This window comes from Aulonocara sp. 'chitande type north' Nkhata Bay, linkage group LG13, assembly GCF_057382095.1.
Source record: "Aulonocara sp. 'chitande type north' Nkhata Bay isolate Kocher_YH1m ecotype deep benthic linkage group LG13, A_spYH_male_GT1.1, whole genome shotgun sequence".
Classification (NCBI taxonomy): Eukaryota; Metazoa; Chordata; class Actinopteri; order Cichliformes; family Cichlidae; genus Aulonocara; species Aulonocara sp. 'chitande type north' Nkhata Bay.
Genome location: NC_141356.1, coordinates 640,734 through 658,161, shown reverse-complemented (window position 1 = coordinate 658,161; position 17,428 = coordinate 640,734). Strand labels below are relative to the sequence as shown.

The 17,428-nt window shown below is 41.4% G+C and overlaps 1 pseudogene; it reads left to right on the top strand.

The window, feature by feature from the left end:
* Window positions 1-13,476: 13,476 nt before the first annotated feature.
* LOC147315396 (uncharacterized) lies at window positions 13,477-15,141 on the top strand (annotated as a pseudogene).
* Window positions 15,142-17,428: the final 2,287 nt, after the last annotated feature.

Below are 17,428 nucleotides of genomic sequence, written 5' to 3'. Positions count from 1 at the left end.
TAAAAAATAATAATAATAATAATAATAATAAAATATATAAAATATACAGAGTTGAATATGTGCAAAACAAGTGGCATTTATATACAGTGTGGAGTGCATAATGTTGAAGTTCCAGTAGTGAAGCTGAGGTGTCTATGACGTGTTCAGCAGTCTGATGGCCTGATGGAAAAAGCTGTCTGTCAGTCTGCTGGTACGGGACCGGATGCTGCAGAACCTCCTTCCTGATGGAAGCAGTCTGAACAGTTTATGGCTGGGGTGACTGGAGTCCTCGAAATGCGGCCCTCAAATGCGTCCTTAATTTCCCTGCCTTCATGGCCCAACATATCCCAGACTTCATAGCTCGGCGGTGGTGTGGATAATTTTGCCGAAAAAAAACGGCGGAGGCGGAGCAGACGAAGAGTAAACTTTCAGAAGTAAGTACTGAATATTATGTCACTTATTTATGCGCAAATGTTTTTATAATGTAGAACATTAAAACATTACTGTTGGCCACATGTCGGGAAAGTTATGTGACATTAGCGATGTTTGTACTAACTTGGTTTTAAAGCCTTTACTTCAAAATATGCGCCGTTCAATAGCTGACTTTAATCTTACAGAGAATCTGATGATTTTATGGATAATTAAAGTCAGATATATATATACACAAACACAACAAGCTGAAAGTCAGTGATGCTGCTCGGTTTGCAGTCCTGAATATGACGGCACAAGCAGGATCCACTGCACTGTTAATGTTAGCTATGTTATATTGCTGCCTCTGCTCGGTGGTGTCGAGCCAAACGGACTTTAACGTGTGTTTGAACGAGCTGACGGTTCACTCGTTAAGCTGAAAGAAAGATGCTTTAATCACAGCAGTCACACATGTGTCCACTGCACCATCTGGAACTCTTCTTGTTTACACTCGTAATAACACAAACACTAAATCCTGCTTCTTTTGTGCTGTTGTGTAGCAGTGTGTACACCTGAGACTGCCACCTGTCTGTCTGTCCTGCACTCTCTCTCTGTTTCTTTCTCTCTGATTGTGGAATAAAAGTATGAACATGTGTTTATAAGTTACACTTGTGTTTGAATCCTGCAGCTTATCACACATTTGATTTCCATGTGTGACGACTGCAAGTGTCCAGAGTGAGGACAGACTGAGGGACCCACTGCTGCACATCATCTGTGAGGCTTTGCAGCCCTGATGATCCACCAGGACAAACTCAGCAGTGTGTGAGGAAGAGGAGGAGGAAGAGCCAGCAGCAGCTGACAGATGGAGAGAATAGACAGACTGTTCCCTGTTTGTGAAGGACTGCTAGGAAAGTTTAACATAACTGTCTGTGCTGAATCAGTCTTATTAGGTAATGTTCAAATAATGTGATCATCCCAGTGTTTCCAGTGTGGGAGAAAGTACTCAGGGCCTTCAAGTTACACACTACAGGGAGTGCAGAATTATTAGGCAAGTTGTATTTTTGAGGAATAATGTTATTATTGAACAACAACCATGTTCTCAATGAACCCAAAAAACTCATTGATATCAAAGCTGAATGTTTTTGGAAGTAGTTTTTGTTTGTTTTTAGTTTTAGCTATTTTAGGGGGATATCTGTGTGTGCAGGTGACTATTACTGTACATAATTATTAGGCAACTTAACAAAAAACAAATATATACCCATTTCAATGATTTATTTTTACCAGTGAAACCAATATAACATCTCCACATTCACAAATATACATTTCTGACATTCAAAAACAAAACAAAACAAATCAGCGACCAATATAGCCACCTTTCTTTGCAAGGACACTCAAAAGCCTGCCATCCATGGATTCTGTCAGTGTTTTGATCTGTTCACCATCAACATTGCGTGCAGCAGCAACCACAGCCTCCCAGACACTGTTCAGAGAGGTGTACTGTTTTCCCTCCTTGTAAATCTCACATTTGATGATGGACCACAGGTTCTCAATGGGGTTCAGATCAGGTGAACAAGGAGGCCATGTCATTAGTTTTTCTTCTTGTATACCCTTTCTTGCCAGCCACGCTGTGGAGTACTTGGACGCGTGTGATGGAGCATTGTCCTGCATGAAAATCATGTTTTTCTTGAAGGATGCAGACTTCTTCCTGTACCACTGCTTGAAGAAGGTGTCTTCCAGAAACTGGCAGTAGGACTGGGAGTTGAGCTTGACTCCATCCTCAACCCGAAAAGGCCCCACAAGCTCATCTTTGATGATACCAGCCCAAACCAGTACTCCACCTCCACCTTGCTGGCGTCTGAGTGGGACTGGAGCTCTCTGCCCTTTACCAATCCAGCCACTGGCCCATCCATCTGGCCCATCAAGACTCACTCTCATTTCATCAGTCCATAAAACCTTAGAAAAACCAGTCTTGAGATATTTCTTGGCCCAGTCTTGACGTTTCAGCTTGTGTGTCTTGTTCAGTGGTGGTCGTCTTTCAGCCTTTCTTACCTTGGCCATGTCTCTGAGTATTGCACACCTTGTGCTTTTGGGCACGCCAGTGATGTTGCAGCTCTGAAATATGGCCAAACTGGTGGCAAGTGGCATCTTGGCAGCTGCACGCTTGACTTTTCTCAGTTATTTTGCGCCTTGGTTTTTCCACACGCTTCTTGCGACCCTGTTGACTATTTTGAATGAAACGCTTGATTGGTCGATGATCACGCTTCAGAAGCTTTGCAATTTTGAGACTGCTGCATCCCTCTGCAAGATATCTCACTATTTTTGACTTTTCTGAGCCTGTCAAGTCCTTCTTTTGACCCATTTTGCCAAAGGAAAGGACGTTGCCTAATAATTATGCACACCTGATATAGGGTGTTGATGTCATTAGACCACACCCCTTCTCATTACAGAGATGCACATCACCTAATATGCTTAATTGGTAGTAGGCTTTCGAGCCTATACAGCTTGGAGTAAGACAACATGCATGAAGAGGATGATGTGGACAAAATACTCATTTGCCTAATAATTCTGCACTCCCTGTATGAAAGGCAGCAACAAGTTTCATGTTTAGAAACCTAAAGTATGTATCAGCAGCAGAATGGGTTTTACAGTCCTGTGGTCTCAGCCTCAGATACTTATCAAATCACACAAAGCTCTTGTAGAAACAAACAAACAAATGAACAAAATATGTTCTCCCTCATTTCTGTCAAACAAAGTTGTTTCCAGCGGTTAGTATCATGGTTGCTAGGCAACCTGGGAAGCGCGACGGAGACAGACAAACTTGCCGTTTATTTTGCAAATCGAGCTCAACACTGCCCCTAGCGTCCTGGAGCACTTCCGCTGTGTTTTGGAATTTGCACGTGTTTTTTGGGGTTTGCAAGTGTTTTGGAGTTTGTACGTGCTTTGTCTCTAGGGGCCACCGTAGTTGTGTGATGCTTGTATACAGTTTGCCAGTGGTTTGTATAGCCACGAGACACTGTAGTTACTCATGTTGAATTGACCAAAATGGCGCCACCCTTGTGGACTGAGCTGCCCAAAGTAAAGATGGAGTCTATCCCTGTGCAGCATCCCATGTGTGTCCACCAGGGGTGGTGTTTATTCATTTTTGATTTAGATTTTCTGTATTATTTAGAACAGTTTTGGTTTACTTTAATTGTTTTCTAATTGTAATTTCTGTTATTTTACAGAACCACACACACTCACATAGATTCACTTAATCATACGAAGATTAAAGATCGCAAATGTTCCGAAGATGTTTTTGGATTAAAGGAACCCATATTATCATTGCTGTGGACCCCTCTTTCATCATATAAGTCACCTTCTGACCAAGGATAGGAATATCCTGCTGTAATTTGCCAGTTTATTAAGCACGCACATGTCCAGTTCAGACAGTGTTCTTTTCTTGATAGGCTTCATTTGTCTGTCTGTGAACAGCTGATGTGCTTTGGAAGAAAGTTCAATTCTGGTCTCATCTGTCCACGGGACATTCTCCCAGAAGCTTTGTGGCTTGTCAACATGTAGTTTGGCATATTCCAGTCTGGCTTTCTTATGATTTGTTTTCAACGATGGTGTCCTCCTCGGTCGTCTGCCATGTAGTCCAAACAACGACGGATGGTGCGATCTGACACTGACGTTCGTTAAGCATGAAGTTCAGCTTGGATCTCTTTAGAAGTCTTTCTGGGCTCTTTTGTTACCATTCGGATTTTCCGTCTCTTTGATTTGTCATCAATTTTCCTCTTGCGGCCACGTCCAGGGAGATTGGCTACGGACCCATGGATCTTAAATTTCTGAATGACATGTGCAACTGTAGTCAGAGGAACATCTGCTGCTTGGAGAGGGTCTTCTAGCTGTTACCTTCAACATGCTATGATTTTCTTTCTAATTTAGTTCCTTCACTTTCTCTGGTCCATGTTGAGTGTGGTACACAGTGACTACCTGGAGCCCTATATATAGGCCCACTGACTGATTACAAGATTATAGACACCTGTGATGCTGATTAGTGGACACACCTTGGATTAACGCGTCCCTTTAGTCACATTATTTTCAGTAGGGGTACCATCATTTTTGTCCAGGCTTGTTTCATGCATTTATTTTTTAAATAATTCCCTTGAAGCATGATTGAAAAGCAATGTCTGACTTTCACTGGTAAACATTTATAGAATTTTTATTTATTATTACTTTGTGACCATTGTGAGTTTTTCTTTCATTGACCGAAGGGTACCAACAATTTTGTTCACACCTGTATGTGCTTTAGCAAAAAGGAAAGTTTGAAGCCTAATCTTAAAAGTAGAGATAGTGTCTGTCTCCTGAATCCAAACTGGGAGCTGGTTCCACAGAAGCAGCACAGAAGAAAGACTTTTCAGGGAGTTTTTAGGATATTCTCACAATAACTTACAGTAGTCCAGGCATAGTCTGGAGAACGGTAGTTTTTGCCATACATTATCTTCAATGACATAAAGATCAGCACAGATATAAGATTATATATATATCTAGACTACAGAAATGTGCAGCCTTACATACCCTCATGTGTGAATGAATTGCAGAAGCACAGCAACGGTTGTCTTCTCAAGCTGTCAAGTATCAGCACAAAACAAGTTAAAGCTAATGTCAGCAGCTGCTGTAAAACACTGCTCTGACTGTGTGTGACAACATTTTATTCAGCCTCTGCTCACTATGCAGACTTCTTAGTGTATCTCATATTACTGCTGGAATCATTTATTATTAAGGTCGAAACACATTTTGGTATTTAAAAGTGTTTTATTATAAGGGTAACACAGACCTAATCTTTCTGCTGGCAATGTGGGAAGACAGTGAACAGTTGAACGTTTTGCTGTTCAGTGTGAGGTCTCTGCTCCTTTCAGGTTTGTCTGTGAGCATAATGTGTCCTGTTATGCTTTTAGTCAACATTCATTTATTGGTTGTTCCTCAATGTTGCACCCTCCTGCAAAAATGCTCTCTCGTTACCTCTCCGTCAGTGTTGAATTGCTCCTGTTGCAATAGACACTAACGGCCAGGGGTTAAGTTTGTTGTGCAAGCATTCCACAGGGAAGCTATTTTTCTTGCCACCTACATCTATACCTCGCTAATTCATGACCTGTCTATAAATGCTTTGTTAGTAACAATGCCACCCCTCACAACTGGCTTAAAGATTAGAAAAAGAAGCACTGTCATTCCAAAAATTCCTCTGACAAATACAGATAATTACAGGAATTAGCCTGCTATTTTGTCATTAGCCTTCACTTTCAATGAGCCAATAATGAAAAGAGAAACAAGAGTCGCAGACAAAGATGGATGTCTTTAGAGGATTAAGACGTTTTCTCCCCCCACCTCTGAGCCCACATATTCAATTTGCTGTTTTATTAATATTATTAATGTAGTCAAGCTTGAAGCTTTGAAGCCGAGAGTTTTTTCTTCTGATTGGTATTGTGCAAGCACTCACGGCTCAGCTCAGGGGAAGTCAAAGTGATTTCAAATGCACTTTGTTAGTGCCATGATGAAAATGGCAGCTCGCCTTTTTAAAGCTGTATATTTGCAAGCGTGATTATGGGGTGTGTGTTCAAATAAATGAAGCCAAAACAATGACAAACAATCAGCACTTCATAAGCTAGGGAAAGGCCATGGACAGATTAATAAGTGCTTTGCAGACACACTTGCATCCACACACATACATGCAAAGGACCTTTGGAATTACAGATATATGTGACACACTAGACAAGATTTAGTCTGGCACCGTTCTGTATCCAAACGAACAGGAGAAAGCAGCGACCTCACCGTATAATCTACTGTTGATTTGTGTTTGCACAAACGATATCGCAACATTAGGAGGATGATATTTGCCCTGACAGGCATCAGCGGGCCGTTGGCTTTGTTAAGCAGAGAAGGAGCAAGTTGGACATGTGCGGTGTGTACTCTGCAGTTGTTGAGGTGGTTAAAACGACAATGATAACACTGCAGTAATGGCACTATAAAAAACTGATGCATGTAAGCTCTGCTGCTCATTTTAAAGGTTTTGTTTTCAGGTATCAAACGGCAGAGTTTTCAAATTTTAAAACGAATGCATCAACATGTTTTCTATTACAGGGAGTGCAGAATTATTAGGCAAATGAGTATTTTGTCCACATCATCCTCTTCATGCATGTTGTCTTACTCCAAGCTGTATAGGCTCGAAAGCCTACTACCAATTAAGCATATTAGGTGATGTGCATCCCTGTAATGAGAAGGGGTGTGGTCTAATGACATCAACACCCTATATCAGGTGTGCATAATTATTAGGCACCGTCCTTTCCTTTGGCAAAATGGGTCAAAAGAAGGACTTGACAGGCTCAGAAAAGTCAAAAATAGTGAGATATCTTGCAGAGGGATGCAGCAGTCTCAAAATTGCAAAGCTTCTGAAGCGTGATCATCGAACAATCAAGCGTTTCATTCAAAATAGTCAACAGGGTCGCAAGAAGCGTGTGGAAAAACCAAGGCGCAAAATAATGCCCATGACCTGAGAAAAGTCAAGCGTGCAGCTGCCAAGATGCCACTTGCCACCAGTTTGGCCATATTTCAGAGCTGCAACATCACTGGAGTGCCCAAAAGCACAAGGTGTGCAATACTCAGAGACATGGCCAAGGTAAGAAAGGCTGAAAGACGACCACCACTGAACAACACACACAAGCTGAAACGTCAAGACTGGGCCAAGAAATATCTCAAGACTGGTTTTTCTAAGGTTTTATGGACTGATGAAATGAGAGTGAGTCTTGATGGGCCAGATGGATGGGCCCGTGGCTGGATTGGTAAAGGGCAGAGAGCTCCAGTCCGACTCAGACGCCAGCAAGGTGGAGGTGGAGTACTGGTTTGGGCTGGTATCATCAAAGATGAGCTTGTGGGGCCTTTTCGGGTTGAGGATGGAGTCAAGCTCAACTCCCAGTCCTACTGCCAGTTTCTGGAAGACACCTTCTTCAAGCAGCGGTACAGGAAGAAGTCTGCATCCTTCAAGAAAAACATGATTTTCATGCAGGACAATGCTCCATCACACGCGTCCAAGTACTCCACAGCGTGGCTGGCAAGAAAGGGTATAAAAGAAGAAAAACTAATGACATGGCCTCCTTGTTCACCTGATCTGAACCCCATTGAGAACCTGTGGTCCATCATCAAATGTGAGATTTACAAGGAGGGAAAACAGTACACCTCTCTGAACAGTGTCTGGGAGGCTGTGGTTGCTGCTGCACGCAATGTTGATGGTGAACAGATCAAAACACTGACAGAATCCATGGATGGCAGGCTTTTGAGTGTCCTTGCAAAGAAAGGTGGCTATATTGGTCGCTGATTTGTTTTTGTTTTGTTTTTGAATGTCAGAAATGTATATTTGTGAATGTGGAGATGTTATATTGGTTTCACTGGTAAAAATAAATCATTGAAATGGGTATATATTTGTTTTTTGTTAAGTTGCCTAATAATTATGCACAGTAATAGTCACCTGCACACACAGATATCCCCCTAAAATAGCTAAAACTAAAAACAAACTAAAAACTACTTCCAAAAACATTCAGCTTTGATATTAATGAGTTTTTTGGGTTCATTGAGAACATGGTTGTTGTTCAATAATAACATTATTCCTCAAAAATACAACTTGCCTAATAATTCTGCACTCCCTGTAGTAATCAGAATATAATAGCAGAAAATGTTACATCTACAACTATGAGCATATTTATGAAAGGCTTTCCATTTTAACCACATGGCGGGAGGAATGACACAAAACAGTTTTCTCTGCATATTCTTCTACATGTTTCTTTGGTTGTACTCTCACTAAAAGTTTTCGGTACATGTTTAGACCAAGATCAGGTTGAGTTTTCCTGTAAAGGAAGCAACTGTTTGGTGCTTTCCAGTGAACATTAGTAGAATGCTTATTAATAATTTTGATTATTCTGTTGGGTTTTTTAAACAACAAAGCTTTAAGCATTTCCTGCTTTTGCACCCAACCTCAGGACAAAGATGCAGTAAGGACGTTTGTTTATGTGGACTGACTTTGCCTTTTTCGCTGCACCCCACTGTCATTGTGTCATTGTGCAGTAACTGTATAAACCTACTACATCCATGAGGTTGAAACTCAGACTGCACATTATGTTTAAATGAATTATCTTAAGCTAAAGTGAAATGGTGATTGTGGTTGGTTAAGCATGGCTTGGAAACACAGGCTGGATTGGATTCTCAACATTTCCTGTTCCACTGTTACAGGAAAAATGATTATATGTTTCTTTACCTTCTTTTAAATGTACAAAGATGCCCTTTGTCTATGGTTAGATTAGTTTAGAATTATCCTTTTAGACTTTCCCAGCAAAGACATATTGTTTTGGGACATATTGTTTTATCTCTCACAGCTCTCTCCCAGCTCTCTGCTGACGAGACTAGCACCACATATGGAGTTGTTTATTTTATCTGTTTATTATTTTCTTATCCTGTTCTCACTGTCTCTCCTATAAAAAGTGCCAAGCCTCTGTTCATGGTGTGAGTTGTTCTCAGCAGCTCACCCGTGTACACGTTTAGCAAAGAAAGTAACTTTGTCTCATTGTGTCTTTATTTCTCCTGGGTTTTTTACAGAGTTTTCTCCCAACATTTCTTGGTCCTTCGAGCCGGAGCGCCTCCATCGTGTCCCATCTCCGTGACCAGTCCACGTTGTTCGCCTGTCGACAGCTCACACACCAGGTGTGTGATAAAAGACCAAGAGCGTTAAATTCGGGTCTTGGCCAACGTTCTTAGAAAGCGACCCACGGTGGTGGGACCCGATCGAGGTGGACCAGACCCGGCGACACTGACCAGGTAGATACAGACACACTGACACAATCTTGCGTAAAAGCGTATTTTAAATTCAGGGAATTTGAAATAGCGGAAGTAGCTCGTCGACTGGTAGCTTGGAGCTCGTCGACTGGAAGCTCCCCACCTCTGTGGGTTAGGTTTGGAGCTCTGGGTAGCTCCCCCAGCTGGGTCTAGACTGGGTCTAGGGAGTAAGTAGCTCTGGGAGCTCCCCTTATCATAAGGGTTCCGGTCGCGCGCGCGTCGAAGCTGTGAATGTGTGTGTGTGTGTGTGTGTGTGTGTGTATTGTTTTAATTAACGGAGCAAGCTGAATTTTCACGGTCCAATAAGAGACTGAGCTGCTCCTACTGTGTTTTTCTTTTACTGCTATTCACTGACGTGCTGGTGAGTTGAGAGAACGGTCGAGTTCCGTCTCGTAAAGTTCACACCGCTTTCGGAACTAGTCCGAAAGTCGAAGGGCGTGTGAGCAACCACTCTCGTCTCTAATACCAGCGAAGGTGATAGCAGCTGTATCGCGTATACATTACTTAAACAAAAATAAGTAAATACACAAATAAGATGGGTAATCAAGCAAGTGAAATTAAAACTCACTCCTGCTGACGAGCAGTGGTGAGAAAAGAAAAGTCCAGGGGCCGGACAAAACAATGTCTGTAAATTGAGAAATTTAAGAAAACAAAATATAAACAGTCAGAAGAACAGAACTCAACTGCCAGTTTAGTAAAACCAGAAGACGAGACACTGTGCAGTGCCCACAATCCTTTTAGTAAACCAACACTCACTCCTGCAGCCGCATCTGCAGCAACACCCATATCAGGAAGAACATAATAATCCCTTATTAAGTGAAAACTAGAGATCAAAGTAGTTTGAGGTAGTTTAAAAGGGTTGAAAACAGACCCCACTGAGTAGATATAAATATAAAAAGTATGAAATAAAGATAAACAAAGGGAAAATTACAGTAGAAATTATCTTTAGAGTATTTGAAATTAATAATAGCAAGGATAACAACCTGTAAAGTGATATTAACAATGAAACACAGTTGGCATGATGACCATGCCCACAATGTATAAAATGAATATAAAGCAAATAATTCACACGAAAATATTTTAATAAAATAAATAAGGTATATTAAGGCTGTGTCATTGTTCAGCCAAGGACAGTGTGTGAAAAGGTAACTGTCTCCATCCTGGGAAAAGGATGATTCTGCAGGTCATCTGAAGCCCTTGATGGATACAAAATAAAATATAAATAATATAATAGAACTGCCTGGTCCGCCATGCAACAGAGAGAACAAATGTGACCGCAGATTGGATGAATTCTAAATTATCTGTTTGCTGAATAAGATGATCCTAACTATCAAATTGGCTCAGTAGTAGTATAATGGTACACACTAATAAAATAGTATAATATGCTATTGCTGTTATATAAGACAAAGAGGATAATATTAACAATGACATAATATTAATATGAAGAGGCACCTTAGTCGGTTATGATGTGAGGTGGATAATTGTTAAACAGTAGTCTGCATCAAGCTTAAGGTTTGCTGAAACTCAGTGTAATGACATGTGAGATGAAGACAATACGGAGAATAACTAAACTAATGAAGTGCATAGAGGCACTTGACCAGCTTGAAACCTATCATCCTAGAATGACACATTGCTGAGATATAGAGCACACCTATAATAACAACCAATAAGCAAAACCCTGTAGACAACAGCTAAAACTACAGGATTGAGAAGCTGAATTAAATATGTAGACACTGCTGATGAGCATGTTCCACATTTTCTTTTCTTTTTATTTATTTGTTTTTTTTTTTAGAGCAGAAGCTGCATGCTATTAAAAGCCAACATATGCAGACTTCTGCCTTGTTCGGGTGGCAGCATTTTTTTCTTTTTTCTTTTGTGTCCTGACACGTGTATGTTTTTTGTTTTTGTTTGATTATTTTGTTGGTTTTGGAAACGAATTTAAACAAACTTGTGACAATACTTGAGAATCACAATGACACATAGTGATTAGGCATATGATTGAAAAATGCCTAGGTTTAGAGCTGTGAGCTATGAGCTGTGAGCAATGCAAAGTTTAAATATATATATATTTGTATAAATGGGAAACAACCCTAACTTCAAAGTTTGAAATGTGTGAGATGCATGAATTGTTTGAAAAACTAGAAATTATCTAAAAATGCCTTAAGTGAAAATGTAGTGTTGCATCTATAGAGAAGAGAAAAAAGAAGAAGCATTCTATAACTTAAAAATAAGGCAGACGTGTTGACAATAGACTAAGAGACTCATTTGCAGGTGGCTATCAGGAACAGAGAGGCAAGAAAGGTCACAGACACCAAGGCTGCAGACAGCCACGCAGAGACAGCAGATAAAATAGAGACAATGCCTGCTAGAACCGTGGAGAGGAAGGTCACTTCACACGAGATTGTAGGAGTAGGCTACAGAGAAATAATGCAAAACAGTTTTGAGGCAGCCACTTACGAACTTACAGTTTTCAAAGGACAAATTAGTTGTACAGTCAGCTGCAGGCCACACAATTGTACAACAATTAACTGCTGAGTGCATGCTAAATGACACCCCACCAGAGCTAAAAGCACTACACGATGTGGCCCATCAACACACACCCGCCACATCCACTTTCCAGAAACCGACCGAGTATCACAACATTCTGAGATTTAAACAAACTCCAGGCCCAGATCCACTTTATGATCAGCAAGTGTGGAAGCTAGGAGAACAGCATTTGACCTTACAGCACAGGCCGAAATTGTGTAGGTTACGCAGTAACCACAGATAGTAGGATAATAGAAGCAAAACCACTTTCTTCTTCATGTTCTGCACAGAGCGCTGAGCTGATAGCTGTGATACGCGAAAGTGAAATACACAAAGACAAACTAATAAATATACATACAGACAGCCAGTATGTTTTCTCTGCTGTGCATCATTTTGCAAAAAATTTGGCAAAACAGAGGAATGATTACACCAATTGGCAAACCGGTTCAGTATGCCAACCTCTTACAACGCCTACTGACTCATTACTACAGGCAACAACTTTGCTGACAGAGCAGCAAAACAGGCGGCACAAATGACAAACATCACATTGATGGCAGTTAACACACATCAGATTCCACTGGATGTGTTGCAAAATGAACAAAAAGCAGCAAGCACAGCCGAACAGACAAAATGGCTAAAACACGGTGCAGTTCTGACAAACGACTTAATGATGTGTTATGGCAAGCTAGTGTTGCCAAAATCTCTCCACAAGATGGCGGCATTAGTGACTCATGGCTGTACGCATTTGTCATCGGGGGGAATGACCTGTATTGTCAACTCTCATTTCTACACTGTAAATTTTGAAACTTCAGCAAAACAATTTGTCAGAACGTGCATGACGTGTCAAAAACCTCACCCTTTTCACACAATTCATATGGATTTTATTGAGCTAAGCGAATGTCAAGGGTCGAAATACGCCCTAGTGGTTATAGATGTGTTCTCAAAATGGCCGGAAATCTATCCAGTGAAAAAGGCAGATGCAATTTCAGTAGCAAAGTGCCTGTGCAATCACTTCATACCCACATATGGCATCCCAGCTTTGATACGATCAGACAACGGCACTCATTTTGTAAATGATGTCATCACTAAGGTCTCTGAAGCACTCGGTTTCAGCATAAAACACCATTGTGCGTATCACCCTCAGAGCGCAGGCCTTGTAGAGAGAACTAACGGCGCTATAAAACAAAGGCTCAGGAAATGCATGGCAGAAACAGGAAGGCCGTGGCCTGAATGTTTGGGTTTAGTGAAAATGTGGATGCGCTTAACACAAGGCTCCCATAAACTAACTCCATTTGAAATCATTCATGGTAGGCCGTTCCCACTGCCCATCACCAGTCAACCAATAGACAAATCAATCAGAGAAAACACATTAGCAGAATGGATGTCTAAGCTGTTAGAAAACAAGGAGATCATTGTACATAATCAACAACCTGATGATGTTTCTCCAGTGTCTTGCAGATTACAGCCCGGTGACTGGGTTCTGATAAAGGTGCTCCAAAGAAAAAACTGGAGCGCACCCAGGTGGGAGGGACCACATCAGGTTCTCCTCACCACGCCCACCGCTTGCAAAATTGCGGAACGACCATCCTGGATCCATCAGAGTCACTGCAGGCGACTGAAGCCATCTAAACTCAGTCGACACAGGCTCGCCCAATTGTTGTGATCTCGCCCGGTGGAGGGAACAGCCTTTCTGGCCAGGGGGGTCTACTCACGACAGGAGGGTGTGTCCTGTTGTCATGAGGTGGTGGCTCCTAATAACTGCAGCGGCCCTGACCCTGGCCGGGCTCCTCATCTTTGCTTCCGTGAGGGACAACAAGTCACGCTATATGAAGAAAAGGCAGACACTGTATGACAAAGGAAAGTACACCAAGTTTCCCCATGGCTACGCCACTAACTTCTGGTGGCAGTTTATGAACACTACAGCTCACTTGAATAATAAAACTGACTGCTATGCATGTACCCATATGCCCCTATCCTCACAGACGTCTGGCCTGTGGCCGTACAGCATACCTGAAGATCGCAGTTGGTGCCTGTTGGGCCTGGCAACACATCCAGGCTACGGTACTCTTTGGTCCAAGGCCAACTACAGCATCCCAGCAAAAGCAACCTGGAGGTCATCATCACCCACAAATGTGAACTGTTCCGGACAGACCTACCTACTGACCTGGCCCCAAGTCTCAGACCCACTGCCTGATGTAATTCTACTGAACAAACTGAACGCAGCACAACTGCCAGTATGTGTGATGAACAATGGATCGCGGGCAGTGGGGGAGCTGCCTACTCACCTATGTAAATACATATACACTTTCTGCCCACCGAGGAATGAGAGGAAGTGTATGGCCTGTTCAACCAACACAACCTGTGCCAGTAACGCGACGCTGATGAGCCTCAACTGTCGCTCCGACTACAGCTACCGAATGCCACTACAAACAAAGACTCAGTACCAGACAGGATGTGCACGGACGGCACCCAGCAGTAGAGGAACCAGAGTTTTGGCTGACTGGTACTTCCTATGTGGCAATAAGGCTTATCTGTCACTCCCTGAAGGTTGGGGGGGGGTCTGTGCGCCCTGGTGCAACTATCGGATCACGTCTTCTTCATGCAAAGTGTTGCACATCACCCAAGCAGCCGACAGAGACGTGAAGTGGACATCGCCTCACCCAATTCTTTCGGCATTACAGTGGACACTGGAGTGCCGGGAGAGTTTCGCATCTGGGGAGGAGGAGTGAAATTCTTACAGAGCTTGATCCCCAACATTGGAGTTGCCGAGGTGCGGGATCACGTGGAAATCAACCGATATGCTCTGCTACGACACATCAACTTAACTAAGACCCTGGGAACTGTTTTAGCAGGAGAACAGAAGGCCATCAGAACGATGGTGCTGCAGAACAGACTGACACTGGACCTGCTAACAGCATCACAAGGAGGAGTTTGCAAGCTGATCGGGGAGACATGTTGCACGTTTATCCCTGAAGGATACGAAGCTGGAGGAGACATTTATGAAGCTTTGCAGAATTTGACCATTCTGCAGAAATATGTCGCTGACCACACATCTGGAGCAGCCACACCACAAGGCTGGCTGGACTGGCTATTTGGCGGCTCGTGGTTGGCTGCTGCAGCGAAGCCGTTTGTCTTTCTAGGTTTCATCATGGTAGCACTGCTCATATTAGTGTTGTGTCTGGTGCCATGTCTAAGAGTAATGATTTCAAAGATGATAACAACTACAATGACTGCTTATGTTGCCGTGCCTCAAGAAGAACAGCATCCCGTCGCAATTCTGTTAGAGGAACTTGTAATAGCTGCTAATAAATGACGTGGTGATTAAAAATGACTTGTCAAGTGATCATGCACTGATTAACACATTAGTAGTTTATACAGGTACAACATAAGATTTTCTTATTCTTTTATTTTCTTTTATTTTTTGTAGTTTTAGTTTTATTATTTTTTCTTCATTATTACTTTTATGCTTTCTTTTACTGTATTTTCCTTAATTCTTTTTATTTTATTTGTTTTATTCTTTAGACCACATGATTTACATTTCTGCTATGCTGACATTTTGACAATTAAAAAATTGCTAAAGATACTTAATAAATAACCTTTACAGACAATTGTTGTATACATTTAAAATAAGTTAAAACAGGAGGGAATATGTTACAGGAAAAATGATTATGTTTCTTTACCTTCTTTTAAATGTACAAAGATGCCCTTTGTCTATGGTTAGATTAGTTTAGAATTATCCTTTTAGACTTTCCCAGCAAAGACATATTGTTTTGGGAGATATTGTTTTATCTCTCACAGCTCTCTCCCAGCTCTCTGCTGACGAGACTAGCACCACATATGGAGTTGTTTATTTTATCTGTTTATTATTTTCTTATCCTGTTCTCACTGTCTCTCCTATAAAAAGTGCCAAGCCTCTGTTCATGGTGTGAGTTGTTCTCAGCAGCTCACCCGTGTACACGTTTAGCAAAGAAAGTAACTTTGTCTCATTGTGTCTTTATTTCTCCTGGGTTTTTTACAGTTTTCTCCCAACATCCACAAAAGAAGAAATTGTGGAATAAAATGAGATATACACAGAGACCGAATAAGACTTTGCAGCAAAGAATGTGAATATTTTAATTTACCTATCATGTTTAATTTACTGTTGTATAAATAGCAATGGAATATAATAATACACTGACATTTTTATGAGAAATAAATCTAATTATGCAGTAAATGTTTGAAATATGCATGTGCTCACAATCTGAGATGTAATAACTCAGATAATTATAAAAATAACAAATGCACCTTTAATTGAAATTGATTTGTTCTAAATCTTTTCCCCGAGCATTTCTTCTTTAACTGAAAGTGTACTGTAACAAAAAAGTCACCAATGAAATTAAATCATGAAAACTAATCAACCACCCCATCCCCATCCTGTCCTCCAGCTCCAGTCACCACTAGGTGGCAGTAGAGACAGTCCCATGCTGCCCTCTAGTGAGTTCATTTGACAGAGCACTTGCTGCAGTTGGACACAGAGTCAGTGGGGCTCTGTCAGGATTTCTGTTTACACATCCCAGTTTCCCTTTCCTACTCCATAGTAACACGTTGGTGTTTCACCAACTCAGAAGTGCATGACTGCTCTAGATTTCATACAAATAGTGTTAGGATATTAATATTAGGATAGTCATTACTTACTTTAGTACTTCTGATGTTGCATGTTGTTTATGGAAAAAGTACCTTCACTATATTCCAAATAAATCTATTTGTGTTGCTTTCCTTACAGTTATCAGGGTGCTCAGCCTCTCTACAGCCCAGGTGACCTCCAGCATTAGGACACAAACATGCTGGCTGTGTGTTGTCTCTGACTTATTGGACCAACAGCATCCATGTACATTTGTTCATACAAGGGCATGTAAGAGAAACAAAATCATAAAAAACAAAACAAGCAAGTCATTATTTAATGAGATAAGGGCCTGAATCACATCTTTAAAATCTCCATTCTGAAATTATTCCTGACACCACTAGGAGGCGTACTATCAACATTAAATGGATGATGAGGACACAGCTGATAGCTATAAAAGGTTAAAAGAGAAAAAAGCAGATGCAAAATAAGTTTTCCACTAATTTTAGAATAAGCAGTTGCACTCTTCTTTGGCCGAGTAAAACTCGATAACATTGTTTTATTTATTATTATTCATTGCTATCCATTTTTAACATTTCCCAAACATTTGGGCATTTTGCTTTTTGTTCTCAGGTTATTATGCAGCAGGTGACTGTGTTTTCTGTTTTGGAGATCAGTGGGCTGAATGTGGCCATGGATTAAAATGAGAAAAAGTGTGTTAGTTTAATAAATGATGGATTTTTTCCTCATTGCAAAGTAAATCATTTTTTCAATTCTATATCCAAACTGTAAAATCTCTTCTCTTCATCTTTAATCAGGGTTTGTTTTCACTCTGTGACATGAAGAGAAAAGACAAAGTCACGTCTTATTTCCTTTGCCTATCTGCCGCTCCACCTCGGAAGCACTGTACCTGGGTTTCGGGGGATTGACACAGAAAGTCCCATACACCTGAGCCCTTTTGTTCTCAGTCACTCTTGGTGGCGTCTCCCGCTGGGACTTGTTGTCCACATACAGCACAGATCTTCTTGTACACTATCCCAGCCGCTTGGCTGTGCCTCT